A 23063-nucleotide genomic window follows, 5' to 3' on the forward strand; every position below is an offset into this window, starting at 1 on the left:
GTTCAATTCCCACTCAAGGTCTTTGTGACTCTGGGCAAGTCACTTAACTCTTCATTGCCCCGGATACAAAATAACTACTTGTATATAATAAGTAAACCACTTTGATTGTAGCCACAGAACATAAGAATAGCCTTACTGAATCAGACCAGCCCAGTATCCCATCTTCAAGGAGGCAAAACCCCAAATAGTAGCAGCATTCTATACAGGTTCTCAAAGAATAGCAAGATTCCAGAATCCCAAAGAGTAGCAAGATTCTAGAATCCCAGATAGTAGCAACATTCCATGCCACTGATCCTGGGCAAACAGTGGCTTTTCCCATGTCTATCTCATCAGCAGTTTATGGACTTTTCCTCCAAGAACTCATCCAAACCTTTTTTTTAAACACGAAGGTCTCATCCCCTTTCCCATTTACTTTTTCTTTATACCCTGGAATACCTTGTATTTACTGCATAACATAACATTTTTTCTGGATAGTATTTTAACCTATAGCTCAGAATGATTTACAGAGCTAATTAACAGGCAAAGGTATTTCCTTTCATACAATTAACTCTCTCTTACACAATAATAATCTAAGAATCCAAATAATTTATAAAAAGCCAAGTCTACAGTAACTTCCAAAATCTTAAATAATTTTATGCCAGTCTCATTTCTTTTGTTAATGAATTCTGCGGTAAAGTAACTGTACAATTTCTTACACAAAGAGTGGAGTGTCGGGGTGCAGATGCCTGGAGATGAAGCTTCATCATATGAATTAATCAACTAGAACAATGGCCTCTCATTGTGCTAATGCAGATATATACGGGAGGCTATATCCATATAAAATTTTGAAGACCAAGTATAAGACTTTAAATTCAGTTCTTGAAACCATAGGGAACTACTACTACTCATCATTTATATAGTGCTGAAAAGCGTACGCAGCGCTGTACATTTTCACATTTATAGACGGTCCCTGCTCGGAAGAGCTTACAACATAACTTGGACAGACAGACATGACATATAGGGCTGGGGATGCAGAACCCATGAGGAGAGGAGTTAGAAGTTGAAAGCACTCTCGAAGAGGTGGGTTTTTAGCTGGGCCTTGAACACTGGAAGAGACTGAACCAATGTAAAGACCTTGATAATGGTGTAACAAACACATTTATACCTGAAAGGCGGCAGTCATGAAAAGGTCACTCAAACTTTATGCATCATGTTAATCAGGCATCAGTCTGAATATCGGCTGGTGCCTGGTTAACTCTTGGGTCAGCACACTTAGCCGGATATTCAGTGCCAGGAGTTGCGCATGCCCCAGCATTAAATATCCGGGGTTATTTCAACCCCCAGGTGTGAGCAACTTAAAAGTCGCTTATTGCCATGAACATCATATCGTTATTGAAATGATATAGCGCTGGGTGGCCAATGGAAAGGGTGGTGGGTGTCTGGAATGCGCTCCCGAAGGAGGTGGTGGAGAGGAAAATGGTGACAGAGTTCAAAAAAGCATGGGATGGACACAGAGGATCTCTAATTAGAAAATAATGGTATATATCAGTGGTTCCCAAACCTGTCCTGGGGGACCCCCAGCCAGTAAGGTTTTCAAGATATCCCTAATGAATATGCATGAGAGAGATTTGCATACCTGTCACTTCCATTATATGCAAATCTCTCTCATGCATATTCATTAGGGATATCTTGAAAACCTGACTGGCCGGGGGTCCCCCAGGACAGGTTTGGGATCCACTGGTATATATTGAAGAACTAAGGCCAGCACTGGGCAGACTTGCCCGGTCTGTGTCGCATATGTGGCCATTCAGTTGAGGATGGGCTGGAGTGGGCTTCCGCGGAGACTCCACTAGATGCATAATACCGTGCAGAGCTCTGGGTTTCTGTCCCAGAAATATCTAAGAAAAAGAACAATTTAAATCAAAACATTAAACTGTGGAGAGTGTATGTTTGGGAAGACTGGATAGACCATTCAGGTCTTTATCTGCCATCATTTACTATGTTTCTGTAAAACCTTTTAATATCTCTCCTGATGTTGTTCTTCCCTAAATGTTTTTTCTTTTTGGTTATTTTATTTTAAACAAATGTAATTTATCCTTGTATTCCTTATGTATCTTCAAATAACTATAGATAAGATTGTATGTTTTTATTGTTTAAATTGTTGCTATTTGTCCCCCCAAAATTACTATTGTTAAACGCATTGAATTATTTGATATTGCATTCAAATCAAAACCTTAATAAAACTTGAAACTTACTATGTTAAACAGTGTTTCAGCGGTTAACATTGTAATAAACTAATATGTTACAAAGTCATACATATACAGTTAAAAAAAAAACAAAAAAAAGGAAAGCATATCATGGGTACAGTTCAAAACGAGAGGCCTGGATTAGTGATCAAAGTACTGTGAGAACAAGTCTATCTTAACTGTCTTCTTAAATTCTGAAACAGAATTGATGTTTTGGATATGACTAGGGAGATTATTCCAAAGTTTAGGTACAAAATAGTGGATGGAGAACCTGGGAGGGAGGGAAGAGGGCTGTGTGCAGTGCCTGGCAGGGAGGGAGCTGACTGCAGAGCCTGACAGGGGATGGAGGGGGAGCTGGCTGCAGAGCCTGACAGGGGATGGAGGGGGAGCTGGCTGCAGAGCCTGACAGGGCTGGGCACTTGAATATTAAGCCGCCCAACATATTCGAGTCAACCATTTTTCCTCCTTTTGGGGGGGGGGGAGGGGGAAATGTGGGTCTTGACTTATGTTCGGATCGACTTATATTTGAGTATATATAGTAATCCCCCCCATTGCCACAGGTACATTAGATAGATGTGAGCCCACTGGGACAGACAAGGAAAAATGCTTGAATAGCTGAATAAATTCATGTAAAGCATGCTGAGCTCCCTTGGGAGAACAGTATAGACAATTGAATAGATAAATAAGTATAAATATACCCACAAAAATGACATTTGAGAACCTAAGTGGAATTCTACAACTAGGCATTCAAATGACAATAGTGCATATTTATAAAGGAGATTTTCACATGGGTGAAATATGAACAGAAATGGAGAAAAGACCTCAGTGTCTAAAAGGGAAACAGAAACATTGCCCATCTCAAAAAACCAACTTTGAGGCAGGCAGACACATCCTTGGTCAAAAACTCCAAGACAAGTGGAAAAATATCATACAAATTTCAATTATGTTTAAAGAATACCAAAATCAAATCACACTTATTTAAAAAAATGGTGTTCATAGTAGTCTTCATCTTAGTGCTGGAGTATGGAAGCAGGAAACAGCAGATGAGCCCCAAACGTTTGTCAAAACGTCCAAATCACTCTTTTTGAAGCCCATTGTATAGATGGTTTTCTATGCTGTTCACCTGCAGTGTGTCAAAATCTCAAGGGGGCATGTTTATTGAAAAAATTCCTTTCCCGCCTATCGGATTATAGCTGAACATCAACAAATGTAATCCCTTTCCTCTATTATCAGTAACTCAAGAGTACAACTCACGCACAAACAGATGAGTTTTAATCAATCGCCTGAATTGTTCAGTTGGAGGCAGTGTCTGGGCAGAACTACAGGAGGGCAGGCTTATGATCTGGATATTTTTCTGCTCTAGTGGAACGTTATAGAAAATGTCCAGGGCAAAATTTGGACGTTGGAGGCCTAGATCTGTTTTAATAATCAATAAGTTCCAAAAAGGTGCACTAACCAACTACATGCCTTCTGGAGGGATAAAGGCATGACTCCATTTTACTCCCCCAGTGGTCACTGACACTCTTCCACCCCACCCCCCAAAGATTGAAAGAAACAGTACATAGCAGCCTATATGTCAGTTGCAAAGATTATGGGCAGTCCACTGGAGCGGTAAGCAGGTTCCTGGAGCAGCCTAGTGGTCTCTGCAGTGGGCTTTAAAGACATGTATACTCCTAGTATACTTGTAATGCAAGCCTACACTCTCCGGCCAGCAGGTCTGCCTCTTCACAATGGTGGGCCTTCCTCTTCCTGGTGCATCCTATGGGATGGGCCTTAGACATCTAAGCCAATCAGAGCCTTAGGCCATTCCCTACTGCATCCCAGAATGCACTGGGAAGGGGAAGGCCCAACATTTGGGAGAGGCGGGCTGGCTGGCTGGAGGGTGTGAGCATCCCTCTGGCTAGACATTCAACTGAAAGATAAGGGGGGTTGGGGGTTGGGAGTAGAGTTCCTATAACGAGGTGCCCATTGTTCACAGATGTGTCCCCTACGCTCTCACACTAAATACACATTACAAGTATGTAATGAAATGCAAGCTGCCTGGGTGCTCTGCTATGAACTTGGAAATCATATCAGCATTCATTGGTCAGCATACGGCAAAATCTGTTGTCCAAGTCAGTCCTCTGAACGGACTTTTGCTCTTTTATTTAGGTAAAGCTATCGTGTGGCCTATCCAATGTAGAATTAGTGCTAATTACTAAATAACACACAATAATGGGATTTAAATGGATAATACATTTTCTCTGCTGGGATCATTTAGACATGACTCATAAATCATTACATGAATACCCTCTAGATTTATTTTTACTAATCTGACAGTCAGGTTATACTAGAATTTTCTAACAGACAGATTTCAATTAAATACTTAAACAGGACTGTAGCAGGAGGCATAGGCCGAATTTCAGGCTTGTAAAGGACAGGGTGGATTAAGGGGAAATCCAACAGTCATGTAACCTATTCTTATTAATTTTCTTTTACCAAGAAGAGGAAAATGATCATCCATTTCCACAAGCTTCATGAAGAGATTTTCTGACAATGCATAAAATCCAACCCCCCCTCTCCCCCCCTAAAACCCAGAAACAACTTTTGCAGTTAAGGACAAAGGGCTAGATTCAGTAAATGACATCCAAAGTTAGGTAATCTTACACAAAAAAAATTCAGAAAAAAATATTTGTAAATAGGGATCAAAGGCCCCGATTCAGTAATTCAGCAAGTGTCACTAAACCTGTTTTCACAGATTTAGCAATGATCGCTGTTAACCGATCCGATTCATAAAACGGCCCGCCGCGTGGTTTTCCCCTCAATCGCCCATTTTCCAATCCGGCCATGCAAATTTGTAAAATCCCATGCAAAATAGCCAAGCAATTGATTGACAAACATTTGCTTAGCTATTTTGCATCGGGTTTTACGATTCCAAAATCCGACTGCTGTAGACCTGTCGGTAACTGTTAACTGTGCCTGTTTTTTGACAGGTCTGCCTGGTTTTTTGGTGTTTTTTTTTACCATGGCACAGTGAATCAATCGCTGTTTGAAAACAGCCAGAGAATCGGCCAACAGTGATTGAGTCGCTATCATTAGTGAATCTGGGCCAAAGGCTTCAAACTATTGAAGCGGAAAAAACCTCAGTGTTGCACAGAACCAGTGAAAGAATAAATTGAAGCTCCACTACTGGCCACCTACTTCTGGTAATCAGAAAATCAGAAAAAGCAAACACATCACTGGTCAAAAAAACTCCCTTGAATCCTTTTAAATAGAGTTGTTAATTATCAGGGTTCTTTCTAAACAAGAATACCTCAGTGATTTTAAACAATGCTTTCAACTACATAAGAAAACAAACATTTTATAATGTCCACCAAGAGGGCAGACGGGAATGATGTCAGCATGAATTTGAAGTATATGAAGTCAGCATGCGCACAGGATTTAAGCCAGAGACGTTCAGCGGAATGGGCACAGCAGCACAGGTAGCGGATGTAAATGCTCACACCCAATCGATGGTGACAGACTCCTGACAAAATTAAAAATCATGGGATAGGAGGCAACGTTCTGTTGTGGATTAGGAATTGGTTAATGGACAGAAAACAGAGGATAGGGTTACATGACCATTTTTATCAATGGAGGAGGGTAAATAGTGGAGTGCCTTACAGTTCTGTGCAGGGACTGGTGCTATTTAACATATTTATAACTGATCTGGAAATTAGAATGATAAGTAGTTGAATGTGCTTTTATTGTATCATTATGTATTGCATTTGTTGTATTGCACTGTTGAAGGTTTGAAAATCAATAAAGAATTTAAAAAAAAAACAAAAAAAAACATATTTATAAATGATCTGGAAATTAGAATGATAAGTAGGGTAATTAAATTTGCAGAGGACACAAAACTATTCAAAGTTGTCAATACCTAGAATTGCTGAGGATAAGAATTATCAGGATGTATGTAAATCTGAGATGAACATAGAGCACAATACAGGTATTATGTGGGCAAATAATTAGGATTTAATATGAACATAGTATATGATATTAGTATTATATGTGTATATATATAGGATGATTGATTATGGTATAAATCTGTGCATATACAAGTACATAGGATGATTGATTATGGTATTAATGTGCCTGTATTGAAGACCATCTCAGAAAATGCTAACTCTGTATTGTAACACCTTTATAAAAGCTCATGTATTATAACAGTATTACAGAAGCTCATGTAAACTGCTCTGAATTGACTCCCCAGTCATTAGCAGCAGTATAGAAGCTTTTAATAAACAATAAACAATATGCGGACTGTGAAAATTGCAGGAAAACCTTATGAAATTGGAAGACTGGGCATTCAAGTAGCAGAAGAAACAATGCAGACAAATGCAAAGCGATACACATTGGCAAGAATAATCAAATCCTAGTGACCAGATGCTAGGGTCCACCTTCGGAATCAGTACTCAAGAAAAGGATCTGGGTGTCATTGTAAACACCACACTGATATCTTCTGCCCGGTGTGCGGTTGCAGCCAAGAAAAAGCAAAAAGGATGCTAGGAATTCTTAGGAAAGGGATGTAAATAAGAGCAAAAATATTATAATGCATCTGTATCGCTCCATGGTGCAACCTCGCCTTGAGTATTGCACTCGGTTATGGTTGCTCTATCTCAAAAAATATGTAGCAGAATTAGAAAAGGTTTAAAGAAAATGATAAAGGGGATGGAATTCCTCTCATATGAGGAAAGACTAAAGAGGTTGAGGCTCTTCAGCTTGAAAAAGAGAGAGCTGAGGAGGGGGGGGGGGGAATATGATAGAGGTTTACAAAATCCTGAGTGGTTTAGCACGGGTAAAAGTGAATCAATTTTTCACTTTTTGAAAAAAGTACAAAGACCAGGGGACATTCAATGAAATTACAGGGAAATACTTTTAAAACAAATGGGAGGAAATATTTTTTTCACTCAAAGCACAGTTAAGCTCTGGAACTCGTTGCCAGCAGATGTGGTAACAGTGACTACCACAGCTGGGTTTAAAAAAAGGTTTGGAGAAGTTCCTGGAAGAAAGGTGCCTAGTCTACTATTGAGCCACTTCTTGCCCTGGTATCAGTAACATGGAATCTCGCTACTGTTTGGGTTTCTGTCAGATACTTAACATAAGAACATAAAAATTGCCGCTACTGGGTCAGACCAGTGGTCCATCGTGCTCAGCAGTATCCACTCACATGGCGACCCCCAGGTCAAAGACCAGTGCTCTAAATGAGTCCAGCCTCACCTGCGTATGTTCCAGTTTAGCAGGAACTTGTCCAACTTTGTCTTGAATCCCTGGAGGGTGATTTCCCCTATAACAGACTCCAGAAACATAGAAACATAGAAGATGACGGCAGATAAGGGCCATAGCCCAAAGGGTCTGCCCACTCTACTGACCCACCCCCAAGTCTACTAACCTAGGGATCCCACTCCTGGTGACAGGTTCCCTTGGCTTAACCCTCTAAGGCAGGGGTGTCCAATGTCGGTCCTCGAGGGCCGCAGTCCAGTCGGGTTTTCAGGATTTCCCCAGTGAATATGCATGAGATCTATTAGCATACAATGAAAGCAGTGCATGCAAATAGACCTCATGTATATTCATTGGGGAAATCCTGAAAACCCGACTGGACTGCGGCCCTCGAGGACCGACATTGGACACCCCTGCTCTAAGGGATCCCACATGGGTATCCCATTTGTTCTTAAATTCTTGCACGCTGTTTGCCACGATCACCTGCACCGGGAGCTCGTTCCAAGGATCAACCACTCTCTCGGTGAAGAAATATTTCCTGGTGTCGCCATGAAATTTCCCGCCCCTGAGTTTGAGTGGATGCCCTCTTGTGGCTGAGGGTCCTTTGAGAAAGAGAATCTCTTCTTCCATCTCGATACAGCTGGTAATATACTTAAACGTCTCGATCATGTCTCCTCTCTCCCTACGTTCCTCAAGTGAGTATAGCCGCAAATTTTTCAGCCTTTCCTCGTACGATAGATCCTTGAGCCTAATCTGACAGTCAGGTTATACTAGAATTTTCTAACAGACAGATTTCAATTAAATACTTAAATAGGACTGTAGCAGGAGGCATCCTGGTGGCCATCCGTTGCACCGACTCTACTCTCAGCACATCTTTTCGATAGTGTAGCCTCCAGAATTGCACACAGTATTCCAAATGAGGTCTCACCATGGTTCTTTATAATGGCATTATGACTTCAGGCTTCCGGCTGACGAAACTCTTGGGGATGCAACCTAACAACTGTCTTGCCTTAGATGAAGCCTTCTCCACATGATCAGCAGTTTTAATGTCTGCGCTTATGATCACTCCCAAGTCTCGTTCTGTTGAAGTTCTAGCTAAGGTCTCACCATTCAAGGTGTAAGTTCTGCATGGATTTCTGCTGCTGAGGTGCATTATCTTGCATTTCTTAGCATTGAAGCCCAGCTGCCAGGTCGAGGACCAAAGCTCCAACAAATGTAGGTCCTGTGTCATACTATCGGGTGAACTGCCGTCTCTCACTATATTGCATAGTTTGGCGTCGTCAGCGAATAACGTTATCTTACCTTGAAGCCCCTGAGTTAGGTCTCCTATGAATATGTTGAAAAGGGGCGGGCCCAAGACTGAGCCCTGCGGTACTCCACTGGTCACCTCCGATGTTTTAGAGAGGGTACCGTTAACTATCACCCTCTGAAGTCTGCCACTCAGCCAGTCATTGACCCATGTAGTTAGTGTTTCTCGCAGCCCCATTGATTTCATCTTCCTCAACAGCCTGTGATGCGGGACACTATCGAAAGCTTTGCTGAAGTCTAGGTATACGACGTCTACGGATTCTCCCAAGTCTAGCTGTTTTGTTACCCAGTCAAAGAAGCTGATGAGATTGGATTGGCAGGACCTACCCTTGGTGAATCCGTGTTGACTGGGATCCCGTAGATTCTCCTCATCCAAGATTGCATCTAATTTACGTTTGATTAGTGTTTCTATGAGTTTGCATGTGAGACTCACCGGTCTGTAGTTTGCAGCCTCTGCCCTGCAACCCTTTTTGTGCAGTGGAACGACGTTAGCTGTTTTCCAGTCTATGGGGACTCTCCCCGAACTTAGGGAGAGATTGAAGAATCCTGATAGCGGTTCTGCCAGGACATCACGCAGCTCACTGAGCACCCTGGGGTGTAGATTGTCCGGTCCCATGGCTTTGTTCACCTTGAGTCTTGCCAGTTCGTAGTAGACGTCGCCAGGTGTGAACTTGAAATTCTGAAACGGGTCTTCCACGCTGGGACTTGCCTGCAACTGCGGACCGTGCCCTGGTGCCTCGCAGGTGAAGACCGAGCAGAAGTATTCATTCAGTAGTTCTGATTTATCGGAATCTTATTCTGCGCAGTTCCCATCTGGTTTTCTAAGGCGTACTATCCCGTCTGTGTTCTTTTTCCTATCACTAATATACCTGAAGAAGGATTTGTCCCCTTTCTTCATGTTCTTTGCCAGAGTCTCTTCCACTCGAAGTTTTGCCTCCCTGACTGCCGTTTTGACTGCTGCAGACCTCACCCTATGTTCTAGTTTAACTTCCCAAGTCTCCGTTCATTTGTAGGAAATAAATGCTTTTTTCTTCTCCTTGACGAGGTGCGAGATTTCTGCGGAGTACCATTGGGGTTTGTTGTTTCTCCGCTGTTTGTGTACTGATTTAATGTAGAGGCTTGTCGCTTCATGTATGGTAGATTTCAGGGATAACCACATAGCTTCCATATCATCGGTCGTAGCTTAGTTCTGCAGTGTCCGGTGGACGAAATCTCCCATGCGTTCGAAGTCAGTGCCTTGGAAGTTGAGTACTTTTGTTTTCGTGTTTAATCTAGGGAAACCTTTCCTGAGGTAGAACCACACCATGTTGTGGTCACTGGAGGCTAGCGTATCTCCTACCGAGACCTTCGAGACGCTATCCCCGGTCCAGGATCGCCTGGGCCCTAGAGGGTTCCAATACCATTTGTTTGAGTCGTGCTCCCTTTATGGATGTTAACAGTCTCCTGCTGCCACTGGTTGTTGCTGAGTATGAGTTCCAATCTGCGTCAGGCATGTTGAAGTCCCCTAGCAGAACAGCGTCTCCCCGTAGAGTGATATTCTCTATGTCTTCAATTAATTCGGAGTCTTTGTCTTCCAGTTGTCTTGAAGGTCTTTATACTACACCAAGATACAGGCATTTTTACCTGCCTCTGGCCAGGTTCACCGAGAGGGATTCCCCGGTGTACTTGACATCTGTGATTCTGGTAGTTTTGATGTCTTGTTTAATGTATAGTGCCACCCCTCCCCCTGACTTTCCCTCTCTGTCCTGACGAAATAAGTTGTATCCCGGTATAGCCAAATCCCACCCATGAGAATCTGTGAACCAAGTTTCGGATATTGCTACCACGTCAAGGTCGGCATTCATTATTTCGTTCTCTAATTCTAGAATCTTATTGCCTAAACTGTGTGCATTAACATACATAGCCCTCCATACCCCGTGATTGCTAAGTCCCTGTGGGGAGTTTCCCACCTGGGGTAGTGTGACTCCTAGAGAATTGTTTGCAATGGGGGCACTTACTTTGGACTTAGAATCATAGTTTCGACTCACCTCGTCAAGATCGTTCCTTACTGCACTTGTATCTGAGTGGGTACCCTCCCCCGACTTACCTAGTTTAAAGCCCTACGAAGCCCTACAAAGCGGGCTAGTCAGTGTCCAAACACGTGCTTACCCCTGCTGGTCAGATGGAGTCTGTCTGATCCCTGAAGTCCTTGCAACGCCTCTCCATGGTTCAGGAATCCGAAGTTCATTTCCCGGCACCATTTTTGAAGCCACTTGTTAGTCCTCAGTATACGCTCATCCCTGGCACTTCCTTTGCCTCTAACTGGGAGGATCGAGGAGAAGACCACCTGTGCTCCTGTTTGCTTCAGCCTCTCACCCAGGGCTCCAAAGTCTCTATTTATGTTCTCCGGGGTGTTCTTAGCAGTGTCGTTTGTGCCAATGTGGATGAGGACCATGGGGAAGTGATCTTGGGGCTTGAGAAGCCTATAAAGACAGGCGGTGACATCTCAGACCCTGGCTCCAGGCAAACAGCAAACCTCCCTTGACTGCATATCCGGTCTGCAGACTGGTCCCTCGGTGCCCCTCAGCATGGAGTCCCCAATGACTATTACTCTGCGCTTCTTTGGAGGGAGCCGATCAGTTGTCCCCGGAGTTGGAGCCATGCACTGGACTACCTCCTGCTCCTTGTCGGCATCCTCCTACTCCTTGTCGACATCTTCTACCTGTAGGATCTGGAATCTGTTCCTCAGGGTGAGTTGTGGGGTGGATGTAAAGCTGCCCAGTTGGTGAGAAAAAGAAGAAGAGGGTGAAGAGATTGAAAGAGGGGGGGTGGGATCTCCGGTGTTTGCCCATGGAGGAGGTCACCAGCTGCCAGGAGTCAGCATCTCTAGCCATCTCCTGTACCCCAATTGTTGGTTTCAAAGCTGATGATTTGGGTGTCTCGAGGGAGGACATGTCTTGGGCCAGCTCGGTGATTTGGGACAGCTCCTGGACGACTCCGTCAATGTAGGCCTCATCCTCTTGGATGCTTCTCAGGCGTTTCACCTCCTCCCTGAGACTCCTAAGTTCCTGCATGATGTCTCTGTCTAGCTGGTCGACCTCCTCTTTCTGTGTAGAGACTGTGGAGAACAGGGGGGGGAGGGGAATGATCTCGGTCTGCACGGAGACCTCTGTCCACAGTCCTGGGTCCTCCTCCTTCTGCACGCATACCGTGGTCACCCCCTGGGTCCCCCCCAGTTACCGGACAGTTGGTCTTGATTGCAGACATGGCGCTTCTTGTTCTCCCTGCCATAACCAAGTTGTAGCTGAGGTCTGCCTGATAGTGAGTAAGTTAGAGAGTTAGAAGAAATATCTGTCTGTGAGTCAGAGTGAGAGATTGAAAGATCAGAGTGAGAGTTTGAAAGATTAGGGTATTTGAGAGGGTGTCTGCCTGTGGGTTAGGGTGAAAGTTTAGAATAAAGTTTAAAGAATAGGGTAAAGATTAGGCTCTTCGCAAAGGCGCTTTTGCTAAGGCGAGCGCCTTTGCCACTCGCCTTCGCCGTGTGCCGAACAGCTGTGTGCCGTTGGCTCTCCTCCTTTAATGGAGGAGCCCAGTCGCGAGCTGCTGACGCGGCGGGGGGTGGGCGGAGCTTGTCCTGCCTCTGCCCCGAAGTCTCCCTCGTACTCCGGCGCTCCTAGCGCCTTGTTCCACCTCCCTGCCTTGCTCTCCTTCTCCTTCCTCCTCTACTGATCCACTCTCTCGTCTCCTTCTGCCGGTCAGGGCTGCAGCGCCCATTGGCTCTCCTCCTTTAATGGAGAAGCCTGATCGCGAGCTGCTGACGCAGCGGGGGGTGGGCGGAGCTTGTCCTGCCTCTGCCCCAAAGTCTCCCTCGTGCTCCGGCGCTCCTAGCGCCTTGTTCCGCCTCCCTGCCTTGCTCTCCTTCTCCTTCCTCCTCTACTGATCCGCTCTCTCCTCTCCTTCTTGGCGGTTATCCGGAGCCTTTCCTTGAGGCCCTTTGCAAAGGCACTCTCGCTAAAGCGAGCGCCTTTGCCGCTTGCCTTTGCCGCGTGCCGAATGGCTGCGCGCCGTTGGCTCGTCCCCTTTTATGGGGGGAGTTTGGCTGGTGACGTCGGTGGTGGGCAGAGTTAGCTCTCGCCTCTTCCCCTGTTAGCACCGCCTTCTCTGCTCCTCTCTCCGCTCCTTCCTGCTAGCACACTCTCTGCTCCCTGCTCCGCTCACTGTTCTGCCATGTGCTCAGGACTGTTCTACCATGTGCTCAGGACTAGGCACAGTTCCTACAGTCTCCCTTCGGCTGGCCTTGCACAGAAGAACGTTCTAATTGTCTACCACTCTCTGGGTGAAGAAGAACTTCCTTACGTTCGTACGGAATCTATCACCTTTCAACTTTAGAGAGAGCCCTCTCGTTCTCCCTACCTTGGAGAGGGTGAACAATCTGTCTTTATCTGTTAAGTCTATTCCCTTCAGTATTTTGAACATTTCGATCATATCCCCTCTGTCTCCTCTTTTCAAGGGAGAAGAGGCCCAGTTTCTCTAATCTCTCACTGTACGGCAACTCCTCCAGCTCCTTTTTCATTTTAGTCGCTCTTCTCTGGACCCTTTCGAGTAGTACCGTGTCCTTCTTCATGTATGGCGACCAGTGCTGGACGCAGTACTCCAGGTGAGGGCGCACCATGGCCTGGTACAGCAGCATGATAACCTTCGATCTGTTCGTGATCCCCTTCTTAATCATTCCTAGCATTCTTTTCGCCCTTTTCGCCACCGCTGCACATTGCTTCGATGGCTTCATCGACTTGTAGATCAGAACTCCCAAGTCTCTTTCCTGGGAGGTCTCTACAAGTACCGCCCTGGACATCCTGTATTTATGTATGAGATTTTTGTTACCGACATGCATCACTTTACACTTATCCACGTTGAACCTCATTTGCCATGTCGATGCCCATTTCTCGAGCTTGATTATGTCACGTTGCAGATCTTTGCAATCTTATGACCTGGGTTGTCCACTGATGGGAATGGAATACTGGGCTAGCTTGACCATTGGCCTAACGCTAACCTACTATAGATGCTCTTATGTAACCATGTAACGTTGGTCTGTTGTAGATGAGACTGGTTTAACTTTTAGGCAAGACTAGGCATTGCTTTAAGTGGCTGCTTTTAAGGGGTGGCAAAAAAACAGCTGCGGTCAATGCAAAACAACAGGTCTAAACCAGACCTGCAAAGCAAAGTTTACTATTTAAAAGTCTGAGGTCCAATTATGTATTTTGATAGGATTGTTGTGGGAGAGGTGGCATTAGAATGATCATAATTATTAAGTTTAATTATCAAATCTCAGTGGCAAACTAGAGGCCTGAAAGCTAATTATAAGGGAGGGTTGTTAAAAAGATCTAACCTTGTGAAAGATTTTGTCCTCATTTTAAAAAAACATTCTTTGGAAGTAAACATATCACCCATCCATCTTGATAAGCACTAGGTCCACCCACAAGGGCCTTGAAGTCTACGGAATGTGCCTTCTTCATTTATGACTAAATTGAAATCCCTTCCTCTCTTAAATACTCCACTCCTCGGCTTAATAAGTTGAAAGCCCAGGCAGCAGCAAGGCTGACCCATTTACTGGAGAGCTCATGAGTCAAAAATGACAACCCTAAAAATAACATGGAAATATTACTCGCAAGGGATGCACCCAGGGTACAGCAAGGCTGACGCTTTTATACATCAGATGTCGACTATTTGCAGGTAAAGTCTTTTAAAAAAAAAAAATCATTTTTAATGCTCTACGTGCTTGTGTCTTTTAGAAGAAATAATAGCTATTTTGGATTGTTCTTACTGACTATCTTGCAAAGGTTTACCTGACAAAACCCTTGCTTTGCTTTTCAGCTTCACTGCCAAGTCTCAGGAGTGATAATGATAGCTTTTCCAGGTCTGAATAGTTTTCCTATTTCTCTTTTACTGTGACATGCGAAACACTGATTTCAAGTCTTAAATATTCCCCAGTTCCTAAATTGATTTCTCCAGATGGAGATGGCGGCAGTAATGAGAGCTGCAGGATTCTCTGATTGGCCAAAGAGGTCAAGAAAGGTTTGTGAAGTCAGAGGACTCTCTGTCACTAGAACACCATTGACCCCCCCCCCCTCATGTTATATAGGGTGCCAAAGGTTAGGCACCAATTAAACACATACCTTCTACACTACAATGGCAGTACATGCACCAAAATAATGATGAAATAGCTGATATTCACGTAAGCGCACTTAAGTGCAGTTCTGTAACATGACTCTTAAGTGCTCTAAAGCCTGATTCTATAAACAGAACCTAGCAGTGCCTAATTCCTAGGCACCATTCAGTACAGTTGTCAGTCAACCACAAGGCGTCATTTATAGAATCACGTCTATTGGCGCCAAACTCAACTTAGACACTGGTAGGCATTATAATGTTAGGTGATAAGTTTATTAGGCCAGGGTTTTCCTGGCATAATTTACTGGTGCCTACCACAGATGCCTACCGAAGCCTAAGTCATACCATACCTATTCTCTGCCCCTAACCATGCCTACTTTTCATGAAGGTGTTGTTGGGCGCCAGTAGGTCCCTTAGTGTAGGCGTTAGTAGGTACCGCACTGAATTCCGTGTTCAACTTCAATTTGTGTTAAATTAATTGTTTTAAATTGACTTTTAATGATGTTTTTTAAAAATATAACACTAATTAAAATCAATTAAGAAATTTAGAGTTGTGTGTGGAATTCGACTACATGCCACTAGGCATCGCCAATGTAGCACTTAGCACCTAACCTAAGCGCCACTTATAGAATCAGGCCTTAATATGTAACTGGAAGGGGGGTATTTATGTGAGAGCAGCATAGGTGGGTCATGGGCATTCTGAGCATGCCAGCATTTTATAAGAGGGGGCCGCTGAAAAGTTCTCAGCTCAACCAAGAAGAGAATGATGTGGAGCCATGAAACTTACAAGTTATTCCACACTTTTCTTGATACTTTTTGTTTCAATGAGACAAATGGATCTAGTAAATGGGCACAAGTATAGGGAAACCAAGCCATTGTGACATCACCGATGAGGTTGGCTCTTAGGCATTGGTGGAATGATGTCACAATACCAGCTCTGGTTATCAGAGGCTGATGCTTTTCATGCTATTTATTCAATTTTCTGTACTGTTCTCCCAGGGGAGCTCAGAATGGTTGACATTAATTTATTCAGGTACTTAAGCCTTTTTCCCTGTCTGTCCTGGTGGCCTCACAATCTATCTAATGTACCTGGGGAATGGGGGGATTAAGTGACTTGCCCAGGGTCACAAGGAGTAGTGTAGGTTTGAACCCACAACCTTTGGGTGCTGAGGCTATAGCTTTAACCATTGCACCACTCTGGAGGGAACGCACAAGCTGAAGTGAGGGAGTTCTCCCTCAAGGGTATCAGCATTATGACATCACAATACGAGGGGCTGTTGAAAAGGCACCTGCAATTAAATTTTGGTACAAGCATTTGCTTGTTTTCATTGGTGCAAATAGCCACACCTAAATTTAGTCATGGTTCCCAGGCATAAGTGCTATTCTATAATGCCTCTGTATCGCACCTTAAGTATTGTGTTCAATTCTGGTCGCTGTATCTCAAAAAAGATACGAGTCTCAGAATTAGAAAAGATTCAAAGAGCAACCAGGATGCTAAAGGAAATGGAATTCCTCTCGTATGAGGAAAGGCTAAAGAGGTTAGGGCTCTTCAGCTTGGAAAAGAGATGGCTAAGGGGAGCTATAACTGAAGTCTACAAAATTTTGATGGTGTCAAATGGGTACAAATGAATCGATTTTTTACTCCATCAAAACTTACAAAGACTAGGGGACACTTGATGAAGTTACAGAGTAACACTTTTAAAAACCAATAATGTAGACGGGTTTAAAAATGGTTTGGACAAGTTCCTGGAGGAGAAGTCCATAGTTTGCTATTGAGACAGACATGGAGGAAGCCACTGCTTGCCCTGGGATTGGTAGTATAGAATGTTGCTACTATTTGTTTTTATTGCCACTGTGGCTAGATGAACTGTTGGTCTGACCCAGTATGGCTAGTTTTATTTTCTTGTTCTTTATACAAGTATTGCACCTAATTTTAAGCCCAGTTTATAGAATAGCTTTAATTTCAGGGCAGATTTCTTGGATGCCATATATAGAATTTATCTCCATATGGCTAAGCTTCAAAACATAAGTTTCATGACCCAGTGGGCCACACAGATAACAAGTATAATTTGAACCATGTAACTTAGATGGTTGTAGTTATATTGATATTTTGTTCAGCGACACTTAGGGCTCCTTTTACGAAGGTGCGTTAGGGCCTTAACGCGCGGAATAGCGCACGCTAAAATGCCACACGCGCTAGCCGCTACCGCCTCCTCTTGAGCAAGTGGTAGTTTTCGGCTAGTGCGCCCTAATCCGGTGCGTGCGCTAAAAACGCTAGCGCACCTTTTGTAAAAGGAGCCCTTAAATGGATTGCACTGCTAAATATAGGGAAATACTTTTAAAATCAATAGGAGGAAATTTTTTTTTCACTCAGAGAATAGTTAAGCTCTGGAGGTTGTGGTATGAGCGGATAGCATAGCTGGTTTCAAGAAAGGTTTGGACAAGTTCCTGGGGGAAAAGTCCATAGTCTGTTATTAAGACATGGGGGAAACCATTGCTTGTCCTGGATCGGTAGAATGGAATGTTGCTACTCTTTGGATTATGGCCAGGTACTAGTGACCTGGATTGGCCACCTTGAGAATGGGCTACTAGGCTTGATGGACCATTGGTCTGACCCAGTATGGCTGTTCTTATGTTCTTATGTGAACCATGTATAGGACAATCAAGCCATTGTGACATCGCTGATGAGGTTGGCTCGGAGGCACTGTGGAATGAGGCATTATGACATCACAATCTCAGCTCTGGACTGTTGCTCTCATTGGGGTTCTGGAATCTTGCTATTCTTTGAGATGCTGGAATGTTGCTACTCCTTGGGTTTTGGCCAGGTACTAGGGCGTGAAGATGGGCTAGATGGACCATTGCTCTGCCTAGGTTAGAAAATTCACCTATGTTCACCAAATGATTGAATATTCATCTCAAGGCTTGCACTGCCACCACACAGCAGTTTTTCATGCTTGACTGGAAAACCAGGGGTGCAGCATTTTTGGGACTTAAGAAACTTGCGGGTGTCTGTCTAATGGAACATCTGGAAGCAAAGAAAAATAACGATGCAGTGAAAATGAAATGAAAGATGAAACAGAGAGTGATAAAACAGGGGCAGAAATGAGGGCTGTAAGTATTAGACTTTTGAGGGCCTGCAGGCTACTGAGAACGGATCATCCCTCATCAGCACCGTCATTATTATCCATTCTGTAGGAGGAGGAAATCATCAGAGGATGATCAGCTTTTTATCACCCAGTTCTTCTTTCATTGCCTTGAACTATAAGCCTATTCCATTTTTGTACAGAATTCACATTTTTTTCACAACTGCTGAACATCTGGATATTCCAACAAAGAAGTTAAGAGAATAAAATTGCAATGCTAATATCAAAATTACTTCAGCTAGAGTATTAAGTCTTAGCTCTACTGGGTGCCTCCTCCCCCCCTCCTTACCATCACAGGCATGAACACACAAAAAAAAAAATCTATAAATTATTTCCAGGAATACAAAAGCATTCAACTCTGATGTTGATAAGAAACAGGACAGTCACTCTCTTTTGACATATTTGTTCTTTAAAAACAAATCAGTGGCATAGGCTTTTGGCACCTGAATGCAGAACAACGGCTTGATGAAGCAAAGATTGTCTTCATTACGGACATTAATATTCATAGGGAGTAGAAAATCTGACACAAGAGAGGACTGACTAACCTTTTCTCATATTAGATTTTTACTTCTTAACACAATTATAGTCCGGCAATGACTTAATTAATGCTGCTTTTCGTCGAACTGCTTTAAAGAGCTGTCAGTTTGGCCCTGCAGAGCCTGTCAGCGAAAGAAAAAGACAGTCATCCAGGCTAAAAAGACACAGAGAGGAATTCAAACACTTAATAACATTTAAAGTGCTATGCAAAGTCACACATCAACCTGTGTTAAGAAGAGTCTTCATCTTTCTGCCTCTCGTATGTTTGTTAGTGCGGCACAGATGGAGTTGGTGCAGATGTCAGTCAACAAGAAATGCTGAAACTAAATGCTAATAATAGGAATTTTTGTCCTATTTACTAAGCTACCTTGGAAATATCTTTGTATAATGCCGAGAAGCCCAGCATTAGTCAAAAACCATGAAATAGTCAACAGGGACATCCTGACCAATAAAAAGTTGGATGCAAGAAGCCAGACATAGCAGTGAAAGAGACAAATACCTGAAAGGCATTGATCATGGAGGTGTTACTCGCATGCATAGGCAGCGGAACACTGTTTGTTTTTTGGTTTTTTTTGGGGGGGGAAGCTCCACCCAACAGGATCCTGCAGCACATCTCTCTCTAGCTCCCAACTCCCCCCCACTCACCTCCTCCTGTTCGCTGTAATTTTAAGTCATCGGGCAGCCGCTCTGCAGCGTCAACGAGCAGGCCTGCCCTGGAAGTCTTCATTCTGCAGCGACACTCATTGACGCTGTCCGAAGACTTAAAATTATACGACTGGGGAGGAGGTGAGTGGGGGAGTAGAACCGCCCATAACTGACTCCTCTGACCAACTGCCAATATTTGGGGAGGCCATGGCCTGTGTGACCTCCCCCATTCCGACGCCCGTGGTCCCAAGAGATTACTCTGTAAATTGTGTGGAAAGACAGAAGATCGTCAAGTGCAAATAAATATAGGCTGAGACCATGGAAATGTGATAGAAAGATACAGAAATATTTCCCATTGTTTTGATTGCTACAGACTTGAGCCAAAAGAATTTCCAAGCACGTCTGGACTGAAGGAGAGCACTAGATGTGGTGTATTTAGATTTTAGAAAAATCTTTGACAGTGTTCCACGCTGTGACCAGTCAGGCTCTGGGCCTGCCATGGTCCCTGTTAAAGCAGGGAGAAAGGGTGGCAAGAAGCCCAAAAAGGGGATTTCCAAGGCCAGCTCCCAGTACCAGTCTGACCAGCTTGATGATGTCACAGACCCAGAATGAGGGGGGGGGGAATCCGTACACAGTCACTACCCTCCACACAGCAGAGCTAGAGACATAGGTTTTAAACCTATTCCTGGTCATATGAAGCCATGCTATTTCCCTGGTGTCCACCAGGGGAGCCCAAGAGTGCTCCAGGTGAGAGCAGGCTCAGCTAGGACAGGGCGTGGCTCTCACACTGAAAAGCCTGAGGATTTCACTAGGCCAGGGGTATGCAATTCCGGTCCTCTAGAGCCGGAGCCAGGTCAGGTTTTCAGGATCTCCACAATAAATATGCTTGAGATAGATTTGCATCTCAAGGAGGCAGTGCATGCAAATCCATCCCATACATATTCATTGTGGAGATCCTGAAAATCTGGCCTGGCTCCAGCTCTCAAGGACCGGAATTGCCTACCCCTGCCACTAGGCTGTTAGAGAGGATAGGGAGGAGGAACAAGCCTCTCCCCAAGGAACAGCTTTCCAGCCTAAACCAGGGTAATCTGCCAGACTGGATGGAAGTGGAGGAGGCAGGTTCTTCCAGTGAAGTTGCAACTCCAGCCCAGGAGGAGTCAATGGAGTTCCAGGAAACCTTAATTTCACAGGAGCTGTTTCAAGAACCAGAAGGGATGGATGTGGATTTGGCTGCCAAGCAGAACTGATTGCAGAGCTGTGAGTTTTTTTATTTTTCTGTGTTTGGGACATTGGAATGAAACTGTTTTTTTTTTTTGCTTCTGCTGTTTTTTTTGTTTGCTTTTTCATGGACTGCCAGAACTGTGGGTTTTTGATTGCTGTATTTTTTTTGTTGTTGTTGTTCTCAGCCCAAGCATATAAGAAGATGAGATTGTCTTGTGGGAGAAGTTTGCCATTATCTAGGAGGGAATTTTGAAAGCTGCTTCTGTGCTTTACATAATGCAAACTTGAGGCAATTCTCCTGGCCCCAGTAGTGCTGTGTTAACTGGAGGCTCTCATGTTTGGGCTGTTGGAATGCTTGGACTTACTTGGGACCTGCATTGAGCAGGCTGGGAAAAGAAACTGAGTGAAAAAGTAGTGTTTTAGGGGTTGAATGAACTGTGTGGATAAATCCTGAGCACTCTATAGGATTTTCTCCTGAAGTTTTTTTTTCTGGAAATTACATTTCATTTTGACTTGGCATATTCTGACTATAAAAACGATAGAACTATTGCTGTTGGAAGTTTGTGGGGTTTTTTATATATAGTACTAGCTGATGACCCGGCGTTGCCCGTGTATTTAATTATAGCAATAACACTGTAAATGGATTCAAATAAAGATACTTTATAGTGGGGAATGAAATTATTGGTTTACAGCTTAATAAAAAGTACAATATTCAAATTATAATGTGAAATATTTGACAAAATGAATACAATACAACTAACGCAAAACGTGATTATAAACAACATTTTTAGTTTCACCTCCAGGAGCAAGAACATATAAATTGTTGGGTGAACCCACCCTTGAGCAAGGAACATAGAATTGTGGGCCGAGAGACCCCCAGAACATATCACCCCAGGTAGTGAGGGATCTGCATACCAAGTTTCGTTCAAATCGGTCAAGCCGTTTGTGAATTACTGTGAGAATGGCAGCTTTTTACATTTTTTCCATTGACATGAATGGGTGAAATCTGATTTTCTGTTTGTAGCTCCGCACACGTGTGCAGGTGGGCCGCGAGACCCCCAGAACATATCACCCCAGGTAGGGAGGGATCTGCATACCAAGTTTAGTAAAAATCGGTCAAGCCGGTTTTGAATAACTGTGAGAATGGCAGCTTTTTACATTTTTTCCATTGACATGAATGGGTGAAATGTGCTTTTCTGTTTGTAGCTCCGCCCACGTGTGCAGGTGGGCCGCGAGACCCCCAGAACATATCACCCCAGGTAGTGAGGGATCAGCATACCAAGTTTCGTTAAAATCGGTCAAGCCGTTTTTGAATCACTGTGAGAATGGCAGCTTTTTACATTTTTTCCATTGACATGAATGGGTGATATCTGATTTTCTGTTTGTAGTTCCGCCCACGTGTGCTGGTGGGCTGCGAGACCCCCAGAATATATCACCCCAGATAGTGAGGGACCTGCATACAAAGTTTCGTTCAAATCGGTCAAGCCGTTTTTGAATTACTGTGAGAATGGCAGCTTTTTACATTTTTTCCATTGACATGAATGGGTGTAATCTGATTTTCTGTTTGTAGCTCCGCCCATGTGTGCAGGTGGGCCGCGAGACCCCCAGAACATATCACCCCAGGTAGTGAGGGATCTGCATACCAAGTTTCGTTCAAATCGGTCAAGCCGATTTTGAATTATAGTGAGAATGGCAGCTTTTTACATTTTTTCCATTGACATGAATGGGTGAAATCTGATTTTCTGTTTGTAGCTCGGCCCACGTGTGCAGGTGGGCCGCGAGACCCCCAGAACATATCACCCCAGGTAGTGAGGGATCTGCATACCAAGTTTCGGTCAAATCGGTCAAGCCGTTGTTGAATTACTGTGAGAATGGTAGCATTTTACATTTTTTCCATTGACATGAATGGGTGAAATCTGATTTTCTGTTTGTAGCTCCGCCCACGTGTGCAGGTGGGCCGCGAGACCCCCAGAACATATCACCCCAGGTAGTGAGGGATCTGCATACCATGTTTCGTTCAAATCGGTCAAGCCGTTTTTGAATTACAGTGAGAATGGCAGCTTTTTACATTTTTTCCATTGACATGAATGGGTGAAATATGATTTTATGTTTGTAGCTCCGCCTACGTGTGCAGGTGGGCCGCGAGACCCCCAGAACATATCATCCCAGGTAGTGAGGGATCTGCATACCAAGTTTCGTTCAAATCGGTCAAGCCGTTTTTGCGTGATCGCGGCACATACACACATACATACCTCCGATTTTATATATAGAGATTTCAGTCCCTGCAGGGTTGACTCCATTCTGAGTCACACGCTCGGATTGATTTGTGCTGTAGCCACTAGGGGCACTGTTGAAACCTGCTTAGAGGCTCTAGTACAGGGATCTCAAAGTCCCTCCTTGAGGGCCGCCATCCAGTCGGGTTTTCAGGATTTCCCCAATGAATATGCATTGAAAGCAGTGCATGCGCATAGATCTCATGCATATTCATTGGGGAAATCCTGAAAACTTGACTGGATTGCGGCCCTCAAGGAGGAACTTTGAGATCCCTGCTCTAGTGGTGGCTACAACACAGGCATCTAATTAATAAACTGAGTGCCCTCGG

The sequence above is a fragment of the Geotrypetes seraphini genome, chromosome 11, assembly GCF_902459505.1.
Source record: "Geotrypetes seraphini chromosome 11, aGeoSer1.1, whole genome shotgun sequence".
Lineage (NCBI taxonomy): Eukaryota > Metazoa > Chordata > Amphibia > Gymnophiona > Dermophiidae > Geotrypetes > Geotrypetes seraphini.